The 22,178-nt window shown below is 34.1% G+C and overlaps 1 protein-coding gene and 1 long non-coding RNA gene across 2 annotated transcripts in view; one reads left to right on the top strand and one right to left on the bottom strand.

Annotated features, from left to right (window-relative positions):
- Window positions 1-22,178, top strand: part of LOC143241081 (gamma-aminobutyric acid type B receptor subunit 2-like) — a 178,983-nt gene that overhangs the window by 44,177 nt on the left and 112,628 nt on the right. The window lies entirely within an intron of this gene.
- On the bottom strand, window positions 1,718-18,505 carry LOC143235465 (uncharacterized). The gene is made up of 3 exons (XR_013019207.1): window positions 18,328-18,505; window positions 8,215-8,269; window positions 1,718-3,164 (listed from the first exon to the last, which is right to left on the bottom strand). It is a non-coding gene; the product is annotated as an uncharacterized LOC143235465 (long non-coding RNA).

Below are 22,178 nucleotides of genomic sequence, written 5' to 3'. Positions count from 1 at the left end.
CTGGTATTGTATCTTTAGCAGATCGACATTTGTAAAAGTGTACAAATTACTGGTATTGTATCTTTAGAAGATCGACATCTGAAAAGTTGTACAAACCACTGGTATTGTATCTTTAGAAGATCGACATCTAAAAAGTTGTACAAATCACTGGTATTGTATCTTTAGAAGATCGACATCTGTAAAGTTGTGCAAATCACTGGTATTGTATCTTTAGGAGATCGACATCTGAAAAGTTGTACAAATCACTAGTATTGTATCTATAGAAGATCGAGATCTCTAAAGTTGTACAAATCACTGGTATTGTATCTTTAGAAAATCGACATCTGAAAAGTTGTACAAACCACTGGTATTGTATCTTTAGAAGATCGACATCTGAAAAGTTGTACAAATCACTAGTATTGTATCAATAGAAGATCGACATCTGTAAAGTTGTACAAATCACTGGTATTGTATCTTTAGCAGATGGACATCTGTAAAGTTGTACAAATCACTGGTATTGTATCTTTAGAAGATCGACATCTGAAAAGTTGTACAAACCACTGGTATTGTATCTTTAGCAGATCGACATCTGTAAAGTTGTACAAATCACTGGTATTGTATCTTTAGGAGATCGACATCTGAAAAGTTGTACAAATCACTAGTATTGTATCTATAGAAGATCGACATCTGTAAAGTTGTAGAAATCACTGGTATTGTATCTTTAGCAGATCGACATCTGTAAAGTTGTACAAATCACTGGTATTGTATCTTTAGCAGATCGACATCTGTAAAGTTGTACAAATTACTGGTATTGTATCTTTAGAAGATAGACATCTGTAAAGGTGTAGAAATCACTGATATTATATCTTTAGGAGCTCGACATCTGTAAAGTTGTACAAATCACTGGTATTGTACATTTTTAACAAAGTACATTACAATGTTAGGAAGAGTATTTCAAATGGTACAGGTTTTACTCATGAGGTCCTTCACTCACAAGTCCTCACATAAACATGGAGAGGTATTATGACTTGAATGTCTGCACGTGTTGTAAATCCTGTTATTAGATCCATAGATTAATGTAGTGACCTAAATACAAACTGGAAGATTAAATGAACGTAAAGTTTTCGAAATTTGTATGGACTTCTACTGTCGCTTTTATCGTTTTATCAGAATATTTTGGCACTTATGCTGATTCTTCTATCTGGTGTGCATTACATAAAAAAGGAGAGATTATAAAATAATATCATGGTCCTGAAGAAAAGCTTCATCTCTAACGATTTGTGACATTTTGAAGTGTCTGTATGCTAACCATGAATTTAGACGGCTGTTGAATCTGGCTATAGCATTAAGTGACTGTTTGTGTGATTAATAGAACGGTTCCATAATGGCTCTGGAGTTTTATTTTAAAGTGGTTTTAAGCAATACGATCGACACAAGGACTAAGTTTTCTGTTTACTTGTTCTATCATTTTCCTTGGTTGCGAGACGAAAATATTGAGCAGATCTGATGAAGGGCTCAGAATAGAACCCGAAACGTCATCTGAAAAATAATTAAAATTATAAAGAAAGAAGTCCTTTTAAAGTTCCAGTTCAAGCTCAGGTTTGGCTCAGAGATAAGCATGAGGCTTTATAACGCTAGACATCGGGTTTCGATATCTTCGAGTGTAGTTTTGTGATTTAAAACAAATAACCAAACCATAAATTCCTCAGTCCACGTACTTAGAATATTGCCAGTTTAATGCTAGAAAATACAAGTCTTAAGCAGTATAAAGTTTAAGTTTGCTAAATATCGTATTTTTACTGAAATAATTAAACATAAAAGAACGCTGTAAAACATAAAACATCTTTAAAATCCCCATTTTCAACCGGTTGTAAATCTACCAGAAAAAAAAATGTTAAAATAACATTTTATTTGTTGGAGAACACTGATGAGCATCATTTATCTTCTGAGACTAAATGGGTTATATTACAATCAGTCACAAAGCATTTAGGGTAACAAAAATGATAAAGCAGGAAATACTAGCACTTTTTTAAGCTCAGTGTTTAAACTATAATGTGAAACCTTTAGCTCAAGGCTCACCACTCTGTCTTGGTTATAATACAAACTATTAGTGTAACGTGTTTTTATATCATCTGCGCACAGAAAATAAAGTTTCTGGTATGTAAGACCTAAACTGTAAAACCATGTTCATTTTCAGGTTTGAAGTCTCGGCAAACCGGCCGATGAATTCATTCATCTCATTTCTAAATAATATTAATACTTTTTTTACGCACACATACCACCAACAAATAAAGAGAAATTATCAAAAATACAAATCAACCATCTCCATGGCCATTACATAAACATCTAAAACGTCTAAATACCTACACAAAGAGAGATGTCACAAAAGCAAGGGTCCCAAAAATGAAATGTATTTTCAAAAAGGTGCATAGTGGTGAAACTCAACGAGAACTTAATAGAAAAGTTGCAAAACTGTAGTCCTTGGACAATAATACAGGTATTGTTGCATAAGAACAGTAACTGTTTGTACAGAGCCTAGACACTCAAAACCAATAGATCGGATTATTTGTGTTGTTAAAATACCGTAAATAATTACGAAATTGCATGAAGACGACAATGTTTAGAAATACCATCAGACTTTATCTTCACTGTATGGGCTGCAATTACAGAGCAACTCGACAGAAAACATTCCTCACTGTAGCCAATTTCAAGCATTGAAAGAAGACGTCAAGGATGCTACTACGATATCCTCTCTTTTGGACTCTAAAATGCTTTCCAATGAATCCAGATTTATCTTCGGACAGTGGATGTACATGGGCTTGGCGACTACTTTTCCAGGAACTTTCGTTGAACCATATGCAAAAACACAATAGAATTATGCGATATTTCTGTTGTTGTGTGGGGCTCCATTTGGACAGTTTGGTGATTATAGCTGGCGGAATACGAAAGAACGGTCACTGATACTTGATACATCACATTTCTTGATCAAGGATGTCTACTGGTCTGATGGTTATCTTACTAGAGAAGGCAGTGTGTAAAAATTTTGTGTGAGATGGAGGTCTTGCTAACTCAGTCCAAATCACAAATCGATTTGTAAATTTCAGAGCATTACAACTGTCAATAGGCTTGACGAATCACCAGATGTTCACCTTTTTTAGCTCGTGTGATTCCGTTTGAATTGTTTCCTGAGAAAGTGAAAAACAAACAACCTCTTAGAACGCTTTTATCCTAGTTATTCACTTGGAACGGGGTACAACTCCACATGCCCAGACTTTGGATCTTTTAAATACGACGTGTAATTGTGATCATATGTTAGACATCCTATAGGGTAGATCTACCAAATATTAACTATAATACTGTACCGTTTAAGTTTCTTTGTTTGCTATAATGACATATTCTGCTTTTTTCATAAAATTTGCGTGTATTTCGTTATTGTTCAGATTACTTTGCACAAAGTCTGAGTTAATGCACATATTTTCATTATTACACACACACACACAAATATATATGTCATTCTCTGGATCAAATTAATTACCGTAACTTACAGGAACAACAGAGCAAGTACGAGCAATGAACAAGCAATTTACTGTTTTTTATTTCTCAGGTAAAATGAAATTTCCCGGCCAGAAATGTTATGCATAATTTTTAACATTATCTTTATTATATCAGGCGTGTATGGGTTGACATGGAATTATATTATTTGGTATTATACAAAACTCGACCTGTTTGATGATCATATTACAGAAGTAAAATTCAAGAACGAGTAAATAGGATAGAAAATCATCATTAATAAACAACGTTTCGCCTCTGTTAATATGGCATCATCTGGAAATCAGCACAATTGTACACGACACTTAAGCACACCCTGAGCCCGGCATGACCAGGTGGTTAAGGCACTCGACTCGTAACCCGAGCATTGCGGGATCGAATCCCTGTCGCACTAAACACGCTCGCCCTTTTATCCGTGAGAGTGTTATGTGTGATGGTCAATCCCACTATTCGTTGGTAAAAGAGTACCCCAAGAGTTGGCGGTGGGTGGTGATGACTAGCTGCCTTCCCTCTAGTCTTACACTGCAAAATTAGGGACGGTTAGTGCAGATAGCCCTCTGTAGCTTTGCGCGAAATTCAAAACAAACCAAACCAAACTAAGCGCACCCAATTGGTAACGTCAACTATATTATCTTGAGCTAGCACAAGTATGAACCTACTCTTTGTGTTTAATTTGTTAAAATGGCTTCTTCTATTTTACGTTTATTCATATTAGGTTCTCAATAAGTAATTTTAACAGTTTAATTTCTATTACAATGCTCTGTATTTTTAAAATGTTGGTAGACGTGTGATGGAGCATGTCTGTCTTCTGTTATTCTAACACTTTCTACCAGTCTCCCCTGTATAGAGATTATTATAGCTCGTACATTCTACATTATAAACTACTTCTTTTACAACAGTAATATATTTAAATCTATTTTTAAAGATTATATTCATATTTCTTCGTGGTAAAAATATAAATTTCCCTCCAACAGGAAGTTTGTACATCCTTTCTGTTGTTTTTTTCTAGTCTCTTTATCGTATGTGTGTGTTTTCTTACAGCAAAGCCACATCGGGCAATCTGCTGAGTCCACCGAGGGGAATCGAACCCCTGATTTTAGCGTTGTAAATCCGCAGGCTTACCGCTGTTCGGGGACTCTCTTTATCGTATTAAATAGGCCAGGTACACAAGGAAATGCACAATTAACCAAGCTATCTGAATGATTTCTTCTTTCAACTTAATCAGTTTTTTTTTTAAGTATTTTTAACCATACTAAAAGCCACCCGCTAGTACAGCGCTATGTCTCCAGATAATTTAAAGTTAAAAATCACCAGTATACGCTCTTAATGGTTAAAATCACAATCACACAATGTAAATCTATTTATATTGAGATAACTTTTTGACGCGTATTTTTGCCTCGACAGAATTCAAGAACGCTGCACTCACTTCGAGAAACCACGATACGATAGAGCGCATTTAAAACAACAAGAGAAATTCAGTTCTAGTGATTTCACACAAAGATATAACCATCACCAGTTCAGAACCGTTGAAATACACAACTTATGATTTGTAAACAGTTACAAAAAGAAAGTTTTGGGAAATTCATTTGTAAAATAAGTAAATTTAACGTTCGCGCTGTATAAACTATCTAAATTATAATGTTTTTTTTCTTATAACAAAGCCACATCGGGTTATCTGCTGAGCCTACCGAGGGGAATTGAACCCCTGGTTTTAGCGTTGTAAATCTGTAAACTTACCGCTCTACCAACGGGGAGCGCTAAATCCCCCTACTCGCATTAAACGTAAACTAAAACTGTATATTTAACATAACAATAGAGTAACTATTTTGAGCATGGAAATGGAATGTGTGTGTTTGTGTTTTCTTATAGCAAAGCCACGTCGGGCTATCTGCTGAACCCACCGAGGAGAATCGAAACCATGATTTTGCGTTGTAAGTCCGAAGATATACCGCTGTACTAGCGGGGGCCGAAAATGGAATGAAGTATATTGATAAAACCTGCAATACGTAGTATTGGAATAATTATTTTGTGAATGGAAGTTAAATGAAATACGTTAATAAATTGTACAATAAGTCACAATAAAATATCTCGGAATTTCACGCTTTTCCAAATACAGCATGTTTTAAGACAACAAGAGGTGAGCGGGAAAGTTGCATGTTTAAACATAGAGATAATGGAATGTTGACATACAGTTGAAAGGGTGATAAATCACACTAAAAGCTTGTAATTGGTGTATTTGTAGAGAGCAACGTTTGTTTTAAATTCAAATAATAATTATAGTAGAACATTTATACAGTTTCCATAAAGTAACTGAAGCGAACTCCATCAGCAATCTCTCATGGTTGTTACAGATTAATTAGTGATTTATTTTCAGAAACATGTGTTTACTTTTCCATAAACGATTATTTAGAGTTGTATAGTTTAATAATCTTTTGAAAACATTTTGTATAAAATGTATTTACTCTCAATGACAAAAGAAGAAAATAAATATTCCTGTGTAATGATTTTCTACCGAGACAAACATGACTCCTAAACAGAGATTAGGTATATTTTAGGTTACTTTAATTTTATACGCTTCTGTGAATTAAATTACGTTGAAGTATTGAGAGATTTCGTAACTCTGTGAGGACAAATTAGTTGTTTCTTTGTTTGATAACGACGTATATAAGATAATGTGTGTTACTGCAGTTTTGAGTTGTGCTACCGATGCCTAAACGTATCCTTTAGTGTATTTATGTCCAACAATACAATAATTGTATTGCTTAACGATACGTTGTGACTGTTTCTAAGAAAGGTTATTAAAATGAAATTATTAAACATGTAAAGCCAAACTGCGTAACATTTTGAAAAAAAAAAAAAAAAAAGAGAGAGTCTTGAACAGTTGCCGTGGTGCTGAAAAACTAGACATGACAATGTTTAAAGCATTAAAGGACTCCAAAATCACATGCCAAGCCTATTCGAAATAACGCTTTCAGCTCAGAATGAAAGCTAAGTGTAGGAAAAAAAAGAGGTTTATGGTACATAAAGCTATTTCGACGAATCTGGGTATATGTACTGAAACTGTGAACATGACATTTAAACAAGGAATTAAAATAAGCAATACTTACAAGACAACACTTCATTAACTACCAACAAGAAAAAAAAACACACTCGAAGTTAACAGCTGTTTTCACGAAAAATATAGGTGTGGAACTGAAATCACAGCAACTTCAGTCAACCACATATCTTCCAAATCCCGTTATGCAAGTATAATATACCTATACATCTATTTCAATACGATTTTGGAATCTGACATTTGTGTACAATGGAGGAGCTGTATTATTGGAAATTGATCTGTTTTCTTTACATAGCTTTGTGACAAAAGTTTTCAAATATTAAGTATCAGAATGAGCACGAATGAAGAAAGCAAGGAGCCTAAAACATCTTCTTATCAAAGAGGATTATTCTAATACAAGCAAGGATACGAAACATCAGAGCGTCTAAAACATTTATCTAACAAGATAACAGCGAAAAAAGATAAAGAAAACAAGCTGGCTGAGACTCAGAAGCTGTAACCTTGATATCAAGGGCAAAGGAATAGTGCAGATTCAAGCTATTGATCAGATTTAACAATGAAAAGTACTGGATTTCTAAAACTAGGATGTTACAAATTTGGTTGTTTGTAATTAAGCGCAAGGACCCGGCATGGCCTGATGGTTAGGGCGCTTGAATCGGAATCTGAAAGTTGCGGACCCGAATCTCCTTTCAGCTGTGGGGGCGTTATAATGTATCAGTTAATGCTACTGTCCGTTGGTAAACAGTACTCCAAGAGTTGGCGGTGGTTAGTGATTACTAGCTGCCTTCTCTCTAGTCCTACACTGTTAAATTAGGAACGGGTAGTGCAGATAGCCTTTGTGTAGCTTTGCACAAAATAAAAAACCAACAATTAAACTCAAAACTTAATTGTTATGTCATTTGTGCTCCGCCCACAACGGGTATCGAAATTCGGTTTTTATCGTTATAAGTCTGTAGACATACTGCTGTACCACTGTAGAGCCTCTAATTTACACTGACTAATAGGGTGATGCTCATTACACCAGCGTACTCTACAGAAATTTTATTGCATATTAATATTATATTTGGGGTATGGATTTGTTTGGTTTGTTTTGAATTTCGCGCAAAGCTACACGACGACCATCTGCGATAGCGTTCCCTAATTTAGAATTGTAAGACTAGAGGGAAGGCGCTAGTCATCACCATCACCACCCACCGCCAACTCTTGGGCTACTCTTTTACCAACAAATAGTTTGATTGACCGTCACTTTATAACGCCATCACGGCTAAAAGGGCGAGTATGTTTGGCGTTACGGGGATTCGAACCCGCGACCCTCAGAATATGAGTCGCGTGCCTTAACCACCTGGCCATGTCGAGCCCATTATTGTATTTTGGAAGAAAAAACAATATATATATATATTCCTAGAATGAATTGTGATTTCACTGACATTTTTTTTTTACGATAAGTTAATGTTTATAAAGAGCTAAATATTCCCAGTCATAACCATAACCAAAGAAATGTTTTAAACCCAACTTGTTTGCAAAATAAAAGGATAATCTATCAAGGAAACGTTTAAAGATTTTAATCTTAATTTGTAATTAAATGATCAGTTGAAATATTTTATTCACTAAGTAGATGTATCAACATTTACCTTTTATTCCTCGTGCTTCCAATGCTCTTGTATCTGCCCAACTGAAACGGTACAACTGTTGAGAAAGATAAATAAATAAACTGGTGTTGTCATCGAAGTCATTAGACAGAGGAGCTGCAAAGACTGTTTTTAGTTCTGATTATTGTTTCAGTTGCAATAGCTCTGCAGCAAAGTTTCCAAAATGAAAGGCTCGTTCGTAAGGCTGTAACTTCTGAAATATATCCGTCTACCCTGAATACTTTCCATAAGCTACCTAGTTTAAGCACAGAAATTCATAGGCGCTGCCCCTCAGCGTATTGATTGGTACGTCTTAGTTTGAAATAGCATGAATACTCGTTTTATTCTCCAATTGCTTTTATATTCAAAACAAATTAACAAAATTTACAAAACAGAACAAGTAATAAGGGTCTTTGCAGTTTTCTTGGTAAAATTCAACCCTTATAAACTAAAACTTATGTTATCTATTCCTTATTTGTGCTTTAGGTGGTAACGCATTTTAAAATAGTTCATCAATCAACATAATTAGCTGCTCGTACTTTCTACGTTTTCGTTATACTGATATAAATCCAATTAATATCGTGAAAGCGCTAGTAAAAAGTAAAAAAAAAAACGTGTCTTGCATAATCCTTTGTAGAGTAAAGTAAATAAGCTTGTTAGAAAGATTGAATGAGGAAAATTGACAGGATGATAAATAATGCTTTTCTGGACTGTTTTTTATCATGTTTGATCGTCAGCCTAAGACATTGAAGTCATGTGATGAAAAACTTAGGGTAAACAGCGTACTGTAATATCTGTTTTCGTAACCAAGTAACAGGAAAACTTGAAATGAAACAAAATGAGCCAACATAATTATTTAAATACTGCTTGTATTAAATTATTTAACATCGCTTTCTTCGTACAGCTGCAGACGGGCCCGGCATGGCCAAGCGTGTTAAGGCGTGCGACTCGTAAACTGTGGGTCGCGGGTTCGCATCCCCGTCGCATCAAACATGCTCGTTCTTTCAGCCGTGGGGGCGTTATAATGTGACGCTCAATCCCACTATTCGTTGGTAAAAGAGTAGCCCAGGAGATGGTGGTTGGTGGTGATGACTAGCTGCCTTCCCTCTAGTCTTAAACTGCTAAATTAGGGACGGGTATCGCAGATAGCCCTCGAGTAGCTTTGTGCGAAATTCAAAAAACACCAAAAAAAAACCAACAAGCTGCAGACGTTTGATTAGATGTAATGAACTGAGTGTTTCAAATCTTATTCAACAGTTCATTTGAAGCGACATCTGTATTTGTGGAAGAACTTATGGAGTTAATGAGAGGGTTTTATTTGTTATTTCTAGTGTAGGACTTTCACTTTTACGAGTGCAAATACCTCTTTGATTGATGTTATCTATAAATAAAGATCGAAATATTAGGAAGCTTTTCTCATTTTATATATTATTACGTTTTCAATGTGAATAATACCTGGCAGGAATGTAATTGAGTTATATGAGTCATATTTACCCCTTCTATATCAGTTAAAGGAGCCGTATATAACACACTTCCCTCTTATTTTAGATGTCTTAGCTGTGTAGTTTGACAGTGTAATTAAGGATACGAACAAAGTATAGGTTAATATTTCGTTTGTACCACAACATTCTGTCTGTTATCTATGTTGTAAACTGTTTCTTAAACAAATGATTTATATTTTATTTTTCATTTCTATGAAACGTATAATAACTGCTTCGAAACACTTATTATGAATGATATCGAGTCATTTGTTTCGGTTGCTTAATACAGTTTGTCAGTTACTCTTGCTGTAAGTTCCAGTGTATCTATAATTGTGTTTTTTCTTGTTTGATTCGTTATTAATATGATAATACCACAGATTTCGACTAAGCAGTAGTATCTACTTTACGTTTCGAGTGTTTTACAGTCCATGTGCATTTTTTCTTTCTTTCTAGTAAAAAGTTTCAGTTTTGTTTGGTATTATTAACAGTTTTCTAACACCGACCGTAGTCACGATTAATTGTTAATTTTTGATAAACGACTTCAGAATATTTTATATTTTTGTTCTAAGACTGATACCTTTAACAAAACCATTCGATTGTGTTCCGTGTGTGAAAAGCGATCAACCTACCCTGCCATAATTTCTGTCCAAAATGTTTCACATTCAAGTACAACTGCACCATACCCTCTCTTTAAATATTAAACATTTTGCTAAAAAACACGTGCCATATTCTTATAAGACTCTTTCAGTTATAGCCTGAAAATCCTATAAACACACATACACGTATATTAAATATACCATGGATAACTGGTTAAGATAAGAAACGTTAAAGTTATTCTGTGCTCGATTTTATATTGGAGAGTTGCATGTGGTACGACGAAACTGTGTTAATAAAGGAACAGCGTGGTATAGGAAGAATAATTAGAAAAAAATGGATCTAGGTTTTCTTCAATAAACATGCATCTTATCTTAATTTTGAAAATAAGATAAGTATTTATGATTTATTTCGGAAAATATTTAGGTTTATTCTGTTTCATTATTCTAAATTATTTTCTACACTCTACCTTTCGGGGTATCTACTTCTCTGACTGCTGATCACAGTTAGAAATTAGTAGTGAAGATTGTTTATTTGTTTGCTTTTGAATTTCGCGCCAAGCTACACGAGGGCTACCTGTGCTAGCCGTCCCTAATTTACCAGTGTAAGACTAGAGGGAAGGCAGCTAGTCATCACCACCCACCGCCAATTCTTACGCTACTCTTTCGCCAACAAATAGTGAGATTGACCTTTACATTATAACGCCACCACGGCTGAAAAGGTGAGCATGTTTGGTGCGACCGGGATTCGAACCCGCGACTCTCAGATTACGAGTCGAACGCCTTAACCCACCTGGCCATACCGGGGATAGTGGTGAAGATCAGATACCTATGGGTGAAACCAACTGTTGTTGTTTACTTGTTTTTCACTTTGCGGTTTGGAGAATTTCCGAAGAAAATGTCGTTTGGTGTTATATCTGCAATATCATCTAACATTTTACTGTGTACCTTTGAAATTTAAACAGTTGGTATAATTTAAATATTTTCTCTGTGTGCCCGATTCCACTTCTATATATATTAATTAAGGTACTTTACCAAGAAGTTATAATTATGTTTTTGTATTTATTTGGTGCTGAATACAGGGGTGTAATTTTGTTAATTTGAGAGTTTATATATATGTAGATACGTAATATTTATCAGGCCTGTTTTATAAAAAATCTAAATTTGTGCTAAAATAGCCAGTGAAAACGAAACAAAATCGAAATTCTACCATTAACAATAAAGAGGAATACGATGTAACTTTATTGAAAAATATCTCCAGTAATAGCATCCAAAATAAAACTTTATGGATGTTCAGTCATTTGTGTATAATCCATAATATCTATAAATAAACAAGACAACATATTGAAGAAAACAAAATTTAGCCAGTGTTTTAGACTGCAGCATCCTGAATCCTACTATTATACACTGTCTCTCTATGTTTAGTTGTAGGTTCAGAAGTTGTTCTTTAAATACAATGTATTAAGTGAACTTCCCCCTTGGTGGACTCAGCAGATGAAAACACACACATACACGTTAGGTAAACTACAGATACAGATTTTAAATATCCGCCTCTTCATATCCAAACTAAGTAGTTACTGTTTGTTTGTTTTTGGAATTTCGCACAAAGCTACTCGAGGGCTATCTGTGCTAGCCGTCCCTAATTAAGCAGTGTAAGACTAGAGGGTAGGCAGCTAGTCATCACCACCCACCGCCAACTCTTGGGCTACTCTTTTACCAACGAATAATGGGATTGACCGTGACATTATAACGCCCCCACGGCTGGGAGGGCGAGCATGTTTGGCGCGACTCGGATGTGAACCCGCGACCCTCAGATTACGAGTCGCACGCCTTAACACGCTTGGCCATGCCGGGCCCAGTAGTTACTGCTGCGGTACCAGTAATGAAACTTTGTTTGTTTGTTCATTTTGCCTCAAAATATTTGAAGAATATCTGGGCTAGTCGTCTCTTGTTTTGAAGTGATAGAGTAGAGGGAAGGGAGCTAGACAACGTTACTCACCACCAACTCTTGGGTTGATCTTTACCAGTGAATAGTGGGATTAACCGTCACATAGTAACGTTTTTACAGCTGAAAGGGTGAACATGCTCAATGGTGGGATTCGAATCCGCGAATCACAGACTGAAAGTTGGGTACCAGGCCGATGATTAAATTAAATAAATACTATAAAAATCCTTTCTAAATGCATATTTATACTATATTTAATACTTAAAGAATGGAGAATGTAATCTATAGCTTTGATTATATTTTAATTTTACACATACAGAACATAGAAGTAAAAAAAAGAGAAAATCCTAGTTGAAATTGCAAAACAGAAATGGTAAAACATATCTTATTAAATGAGGCATTTCCAGATGTAATATCTGTCAGATTTAACCCAAGCTCACAAGCCTTTGATGCGAAAAGAGATAACCCATTTCGTAAATCTTTGCTCAATAACAGATAAGCAAACAAATCTAATCTAATAATACAATATAAGCTAACAATTAGCTATTAAAATCCAGGGTTTAAATTAAGGCTGAACAATATGGCAGACATTTCTGTCCTTCTTTTAAAATAATTAGTTTCTTTAACTTCTTACTGCCATTTTAAATTATATGTGGTCTTGCGTGTAGATAGATTATTTATTTTTGTGGTGCTATTTAACAGTTGTATGTTTGTCCCCCGTTGTAACTTGCTGTGGTCCAAGTTGCTACTACAAATTGTATCCCAAAAGGGAGTTACACCTCTTTCACAACCCCAATTTAAGCACTGCTAAAAACATGAGCTAACAAGTCAAACTAAACTATTGAGGTTTGATTTCCAAGTTTTGTAATTATCTCACTTCTGTGCAAACAACGTGGATACTTTTGAACACATGAAGGTAAATTCCAATTATCTTAGTTTGAATAATGGTATATAAGTTGATTTATTTCATAAGTAATGCATGTGTGTCAGAAAAAACGTCTTCATTGTTTTTTAGTGACAGTCGCTTTTTTTTTCGCATAACTTGTTAACAAATGCATTCTTGGCAAATTTACCCAGTTATGTAGTAAAGAAAGACCCTCATCATCGGTATGGCCGGGCGGGTTAGGGCGTTCGACTCCTACTCTGAGGGTTACGGGTTTGAATCCCTACTGTACCAAACATGCTCACCCTTTCAGAGGCAGACCTAGTTGTTTTTAATCCAAAGTTATTTTACACGTGTCTCCAAGCAAAATGGTATTATGAAGGTAATAGCTTAAGGCTGAAGAACTAAAATACATTAACACTTTGAAAATGTTGTTTCGTGGTTCTTAAGAGAACATTATTTGTTTGACATATTACTTTATTTATTATAACTATTCTCAAAGTGTATGAGGATATTTCTGTGTTTCATGATGGTTATTCATTTATGTAAACTTAATATATGTTTTACTATATTCCTTTATATTACGGTTTATACAATCTTTAAAATTATTCTTTGTATTTTTATGTAGATCTAGTGAGCTGAAACTCAGTTTGTTATTTTAAAGGTACGATCATATTTAAATTAAATTCTCAGTTTGTAATTTTAAACACTTTTAAAAGTTGTTTATTATTAAACACAAATGGCTATCTGTGCTCTGCCTACCATGGGTTTCGAAACCTCGTTTCTAGCGTTATGATGATCCGAAGATATACCACTGTTTCACTGTAGGACTACATTTAAAGTACCAATTAATGATTAATTTTACAGTTAAACTTCTGAAGTATGAAGTTTATTGTTGCAGAAGTACTTCACTAAAACAAGTGACTAATTACTATATTGGTAAAATATATGTGTTCTCAGTGGGGAACTATTTTATTTAGAATGTGATACCATGACGTGCTGTGGGGTGTCTGATTTGGAATGTGATACCATGACGTGCTGTGGGGTGTCTGATTTAGAATGTGATACCATGACGTGCTGTGGGGTGTCTGTAAAGTTTGACAAGTAAATATAATCTTTGAGTGACAAGAAGCAGGAACAGCATTATACTAAACCGCATCATGATTGGTCAGAATATTTTCTGAGGAATGCTTTTAAAGACTGTATTAAAACAGTTTCTGCTCTTTAGTTTTAACGCAAATTCCGTTTCACTCGTTTTTCTTTTTATTCATATAAATTTAACACACGAGAAAAGTTCAGTGACATCCACTTATTTAAACCCGAGAATTTTACTGGGTCTATTTACATAAAATTCTGTGTGCAAAACAAACAAATTTAACTAAATCTGTATAAACAGTCTGAATAACAAGATGTTCTTATATCGAAATGGAGTAAAATAATTCTTTTTAAGAATCGACATTTGTTATCAAGAAAGACAAATGCGGTTGTTGTTATGAAAGGAGGTTATTTCACGTATATCAACAATAATACTGATTAACTTGCATAATTCATTGTTTGTCTGACACACATTGACTGACTTTAATAATTTGTTTTCTGACACTTTGTTCAACGAATGTCAAGAATGGTAGAAACACAAATAACTAGATTTGTTTAGGAATATATTCAATTTTGGATAAAAAATTAGTAAAGATATTGGATATTTTTGGATAACAGACACGTTAAGGTCTCCAAATCTGTCAGCTTGTGGCTTTTCATCACTGACTTTACAAAATAGATTTTTTTAAAACTCACAATATCAAAATGTCGGGCATTGATTCTCATTAAATAATTCACCAGCAGGTCTAGCAGATATCGTCTAGAGCAGGGGTGGGCAACTCCATGGCCACATGTGACCGGTGAATAGCATAATTGTGGACAGATCGAGTTCAAGAATCAAACTTTTTCCATCATTAATTTTTTATCGCAAATTTGGTAATCAGCAACTGCACTGACTCACGTCAACGCTAATTTCACACGCTTTATCAATACTACAGATTCTGCCCATTTTGTAACGTCAGTGTGGCTTAGATATTTGTTATCGAGTGTGCAACTTTCAAGTGTTTAAATACATTTTGTTTTAATCCCATAATATGGATAAGTGCATAATTCAAAACCAAAAGAATCCAGATGATGGTGAACACTCAAAAAATAAAGACAATTTAATTGATTCTAGCATTACTGACGAAAATAGAATGGGGCGTGACTGGAAAAACGAGAATTTAATGAAAGTTGAAAGTTGAAATTCGTAATGATTGAAGTAAATAATAAACCAATGTGTCATTTGTGTAACAAAGATTTTAGGAATAATAAAGTATACAACCTTAAGCAACACTTTAACAATATTCACAACGAATTTCATGTAAAATTTCTAGTTGATAGCAAAAATCGTATGAATGAAATTAGCTGTCTGAAAGAACAACTTCATGAACAAAAAGAAGGCTTAAAAAGATTTTTATGATTGATAGAACTAGTTACGTTAGTTAGCTATAAAGTAGCTTGGATTCTAGCTCAAAAATAAATCATTTTCTGATGCTGAACTACTAAAAGAAATTTGCTTGTGTACATTGACATTCTGTTGGAGAATTATGATGCAAAATTAAAAGATGATATTCTTCAAAAGGTAAATAATTTGCAATTAAGTCGAAGAACAATTGTCCGCAGAATGTTAGAGTTAGCGAAAGACAGAAAATCAGTTGCTTGAACAACTAAAAGACTGTTTGTATTTTTCTTTAGCACTAGATGAGTCAACAAATGTTAGTGACACTGTACGGTTGATATTTTGCATTCGATATGTAACTTCAGATCTTTAACTGAGGGAAGAAATGTTTGGCCTTTGTGGATTACGAGATCGAACATGGGAAAAATATCTTTATCTTTGAAAAATTTTTTGAAATGTCAAAAATATTCAATCTGGATTTTAAAACCTATTTCTGTCATTACAGACGTTGGTCCCACCGTGGCTGGTGCGAAATTAGGATTAGTTTCTATTTTCAAGCAGCATTTCATTGAAAATAATGTGAAATCTACGCTGCCATCTTTCCATTTAATTTTGCACCAGGAAAAGTTATGTGCTCAAATGTCTGAAAGTGATGAATTGAACAATTTTATGGACAATGTTGTAAAAATTGTGAATTATATATTAGAAGTGGAAGCTCTTTCTTCCTTTGACAGTTTGTCGTGTCTTTGAAGAAAAGCAGTAGCTCTACTTTTGATGATCTTACTGATTTTGCAAATGTAAGATGGTTAAGTAGAGGAAAAGTCTTGGAATGATTTACTTCCTTATTTCCTCAAATAAAAGAGTATCTTGTTGAGAAAGGTAAGATTTGTCATTGCAATGTGATTTGCACTTTTTGTGCGACATGATGGCTGACTTGAATAATTTAAATACGAAGCTTCAGCGAAGAGGTAAAATAATAAGCGAGCAATCACAGTCTATTTATGAATTTCAATTAAAGCTAAACCTCCTTGCGGAACAGTTACAAAAGAATGAGTTGACACATTTTGTAGATTGAATAGTTTTCTAGAAAATAATAAGAGCTATGATTTCTCTGATGCTAAAGATGATATCTCTCAACTGGATCAAAAATCTATCCCCAAAAGTTGAATCACGTTTCTCCGAATTTAAAAATTTGAAATTGGTATTTGAATTTTTTCATGATCCATTTCAATTTGACTTTGCAAATTTCAGTAAGGAAATTACTTCTTTTTTGTCTTTGAATAAGTGTGGACTTGAAGATGAGATGCTTACTCTGCAAAATGTAGAACACATAAAATGTAAACAAAAATGTTCTATCAGAGAGATGTGGCTCACTATTCTGATAAATGAGAGTCTTTTAAATTTAAAGATATCAATTTCAAAACTATTTTCCTTGTTTGGATCCACATGGGTGTGTGAGTCAACATTTTCTACGCTAGATTTTCTCAAGTGTAGATACAAATCTCGGCTTACTGACATAGATTTAGAGGCAGAGCTGAGATGCTCATTGAGCATAAATATTAAGTCAAATATCACGAAACTTGTTGATGAAAACCCCCATCAATTTTCACATTGAAGGTTAGTTGAAATGCATTTATTTTGATTGAAATCACATTTTTCTTTTTTGAATAGTGTGGCCAACGTTGTTTTCATTAGCCACAGTTTTGGCCACTGTTAAAAATACGTTGCCCATCCCTGATCTAGATTTTAGGTTCTAGAGGGTGTTTTCATTTATAAAAATAGAAACATTTGATAACTTTTATTATCTCAACCTAGTTAACAGATGAAAATACAAGGAATGTTTTTGGTTAACAGTAAAATGTAATGTATTTTCTTTTCTATATATTAACTTTGAAAAATTAGAATAAATGTTGAATTGGTTTGCAAACTGAAATTTACTAAAAGATTATCTAAGAAAGACTATACCAAACTAAACGCACCAAACCATTGAATGAGACTGAAAATCTCAACAATCATGAAAATAAAACAGTAAAACAAATAACAGGAGTAAAGTAATTGTAAGAAAAAATTTACTTTGGAGCTAACGTTCGTTTAATAGTAAATGTTTTGTTTAATATATTTCATTCCTTAACAGCAACTTCAAGTGTTTATACAGCTCAACAACAGCTATAAGTGTTCTATACACCTTAACAACAGCTACAAGTGTTTTATACACTTTAACAACAGCTATAAATGTTATATACACCTTAAGAATAATTATAAGTGTTTTATTTACCTTAACAACAACTACAAGTGTTCTATACACCTTAACAACAACTACAGTTGTACTATAAACCGTAATATTTTATGTTGCTTATAAAAGGAACTCCAAACGGTATCTAACAAATAAGTAACTTAATATAAAAATATTTGAAATAACTCTAATTTCTATGATAGGTAATATAGATACATAAATAGAAACGAAACTTTTTCAGTAACCTTGTTTAAATTTCACAGCACAGATAAATGGTACAAGGTATTTGAAGCACGCATCATGCTGGGTTTAGATCCACTTTAATATTTTGTATGGAATGATATTCATAGTATAAAGATCCATTACGAGACTATTTGTCTATCACAGTTTTCCATTAATAAACTAAAAGCCTTAGATCTAGTTCGAATATGGCTGAGAGGTAAACTATGTTATAATTCTAAATAAATGGATTAAAGATTTACTACTCAGGTACATTCTAGCTTACCTTTCATTTGTCGTGTGTTTACAGTACAGGTAGCCATGTCATGGAGAAAGTTGGAGAACCTAAACTAGCACTTTGTGACGTCCTCAGAAGACAACTCTATATTTTATACTAATGCAGATAAACTCGATTATCATAACAAACTAAAGCAACCTCGCAAACACCTTAGACAAAGCACAACTTTCTACGACGTTTGTTCTCATATGAATGACGAAAGATAAGAATGTTTTGATCTCTAACATATAGGTGTGTGGACACAATTGTTTTCTCACACACATTGATTACGATATTCTATGACACCTAGATTACACTGTGGTAGCGCCAAGTGGAACAGCGGTATGTCTGTGGACTCACACCACTAAAAATCAGGTTTTGATACCCGTGGTTGGCAGATCACAGATAGTGCATTGAGTAGCTTTGTGCTTAATTACAAACAAATAAACAAACAAAATACACAGTGTTTACATTGCTATATAATGACGTATTTGTATGTTTGTTTGTTTTTCAAACAAAGGTAAACAATAAGCTCATATTCCGTATAATGTCGGTATGCAGGTGAAATACGAGTCTACACATAGGAATTTCTCCCTGTGTCATACAGACGAATGAAACCTAGTATGTATATAGCATTCACATGTTGCTTTCTTCAATTTTCACTCAGATTAATGAAACTCAGGCTGTATATCAGATTCACGCATCGCTTTTTTTACTTTTCATCGAGATGAATGAAACACAGGCTGCATGTGAGATTCACGTATTCCTTTTTTCACTTTTCATCCAGATGAATGTAACTCAGGCTGTGTATCAGATTCACTTATTGCTTTATTAACTTTTCATCCAGATGAATGAAACACAGGCTGCATATCTAATTCACGAATTGCTTCCTTCACTCGTCATCCAGATCAATGAAACACAGGCTGTATATCAGACTTACGTATTGCTTTCTTGTCGTCCAGATGAATGAAACACAGGCTGTATATCAAATTCACGTATTGCTTTCTTCACTTTTCATCCAGATAAATAAAACTCAGGCTATATGTCAGACTTACGTATTGCTTTCTTGTCGTCCAGATGAATGAAACACAGGCTGTATATCTAATTCACATGTTGCTTCCTTTACTTGTTATCTACATGAATAAAATTCAGGCTGTATATCAGATTCAAGTATTACATTCTTCACTCGTCATCCAGTTGAGTGAAACTGAGGCTGCATATCAGATTCACGTATTGCTTTTTTGTCGTCCACATGAATGAAACACAAGCTGTATATCTAATTCACGTGTTGATTTCTTTACTTTTCATCCAGATGAATGAAATTCAGGATGCATATCTAATTCACGTGTTGCTTTTTTTACTTGTTATCCAGAAGAATAAAATTCACCCTGTATATCAGATTCACGTGTTGCTTCCTTTACTTGTTATCTAGATGAATGAAACTCTGGCTGTATATCAGATTCACGTATCAGCTTTTTCATTCATGCAACTCATTGTTTTGTTCAATAAATAATTTAAAAACTGATTCGAAAGATAGAGAAAAAATCCTTCACTGTCTCAACTGCCTAGGCACAAAAGCAAGAGGTGGAAGTAAAATACTGATAACGTCAACTAGACCTGAAACATGCTGCTTGTCTAATGTTGGAAACTATGCACATACTTGTAAATAACATAAATGTTTGTATTTAATGTAAAAGCTTTTTTTTTTGTCAAATGGAATTTCTGTAGCTCAAATGTGATGACAAGTTTGTTTCGCAGCACTGAAAAACATGTGGCTTTTCTTAAGAGCCGGTTGTATTTAAGGAAGTTCGATCTTTTTTGTGACTCCACTTATACTCGTATACTTACCGACGTGTTTCGTAACATATAATAAGAACTATTTTCTGTTCATGTGCAACTGTAACATACAAAGAGTTTAAGTATGCGAAATAAAAAAAACGCCTGACTGGAAACGTTGAAACGTGCAATCCACACAAATGTAAGTGCTTTTCGCAAGCTGCAGCCTTTCATGATTATTGCAATCAATTACTAAAGCAAAATTATAAAAGAAATATAGCCTCACGTAATGCGTGTAAGTCATGAATATAGGATTATGATAATGTCTGGAGAGAAAGGTTGATGGTAATACTGTGTAGGTTTTGTTTTTATATTTTTCGTTAATCATTTGCTAATGTAACAGCGTGAATGACGTAATCATGGAGAAAATGAATGAAGTTTTTGTAAAACATATTTGTATAGAAATTCAAAGGTGATCATTTGTAATAGAAATTTTTATATGAGTTTCATTCAGAAAAATAGCACATGGTGATCTTACCCCTTTGTGATACTCGTATTATTTATATTGTTAAACTATATTAAACTATAAAACTAAGCATTTGAAATCTAGATAATAAAGGTTGCCACTGATAACAATGGTTTTTGTTTTAGCATTGTTTCAGGACTTTAAAAATGTGGGTCATAAAACCAAATACAATCCTGGACAATATAAAAATGTATGACGTAACATTTAACAAAATAATAATATATGTTTTTATTGCATCTCATAATCAACGATAAGTTCTCGATTTGTCATTTATATTTTTTACAAATGAAGAGAAAGTGGTAGTAGGTTTATCTTCTGGTTGGAAGCTGGTTTAATGGGAAGAGGTTCTAGTACCGCAAGGTAAAAGTCTTCCTGGGAATGAAGAATTAATAAGAAGATGTTGAAGGCAAGCACATCATCACAGTCGTTTAGAGCGACGTTGGTAATAATGACATGTGTTATAGACTCTAGCGTTACAACGTTATTTTATACTTAACAGGAAACTGTTCAGGTTCTTATATGGAACAATTCTCTCTGCTGATCTTAGCGTGAAGAGAAGGGGTCTGTGTAGGATCTGAATAGCTAACACTAACAGGCTTTACGTAGTTGAATGAATTATTTTGTTTTCTACAGGCGTGTGTCAGATGCTTACAACAATTATTCCGTGAACACTTGCATGTGGTGCCACTTCGATACCTTCCAGTGCCTTGGCCACATCAGGTGAGGATACGTTGACGAGGATAGGACTGAGTGTTGGTCTCAAAGGTTTCAGTTGGTGCAGAAAATGATAGCTTAAAAAGGCCTATCTATCAACTGAAAACAATAGAATGACGAACCATTTTACCTTAAATAAAATGTGCTGTGCTTATGTACGACCCACATCTTACTAGAAAGACGACATAGCCACATTATTAAGTCAGCATGAGCTCTAAAGGGCGATCATTGTGGTATTTAACTCAAGCACGATGAGAGATTCAGTTCAAGTTAGCGACTATTGTCATCATGCCTAGAATGACGTCAGTTATTTGTAAGACACGTGCACGAAAATCACAGAATTTTCTTATTAATTATTTTTTAATTGTATACTCACTTATTGGAATCTTTAATATGGTATGGAATCTTTAATATTACACAGTTGAATATGTATCCATTTTTAGCTGTAAAATAATATTGTCACCAAAGCATCAGTAACAAAATTTGTTTTCTGTATTATATAAAGGTCTCTATCTTGTGAGAGGGTAAAAGAGAAGTCGAAGCTTATGAACAATACTTCCAAGCCTGTTTTTATTATAGATATATAAACCATAAAAACTAGGCTTAGAGAAATGCAGCAACATGAACAACAACTCGAATTCTAGAGTGATATGCATGTTGGGCTTTGAGATATCTATGGAATTAAGACGTACAAAGCTGTAGAGAAACAACATTTACCTAACTTACTCTCAGTTCGCGTGCTCCACATCTTACAAAAAGGGAGAAGAAAAGATAATACTGTTTGTATCCATAATGCCCTATATCTATGTTACTTTGTATGTAGTCAGTTATTGGAAACTAGCTG

Source organism: Tachypleus tridentatus, chromosome 2 (assembly GCF_004210375.1).
Source record: "Tachypleus tridentatus isolate NWPU-2018 chromosome 2, ASM421037v1, whole genome shotgun sequence".
Lineage (NCBI taxonomy): Eukaryota > Metazoa > Arthropoda > Merostomata > Xiphosura > Limulidae > Tachypleus > Tachypleus tridentatus.
This window is presented reverse-complemented; position numbering and strand designations above follow the sequence as displayed.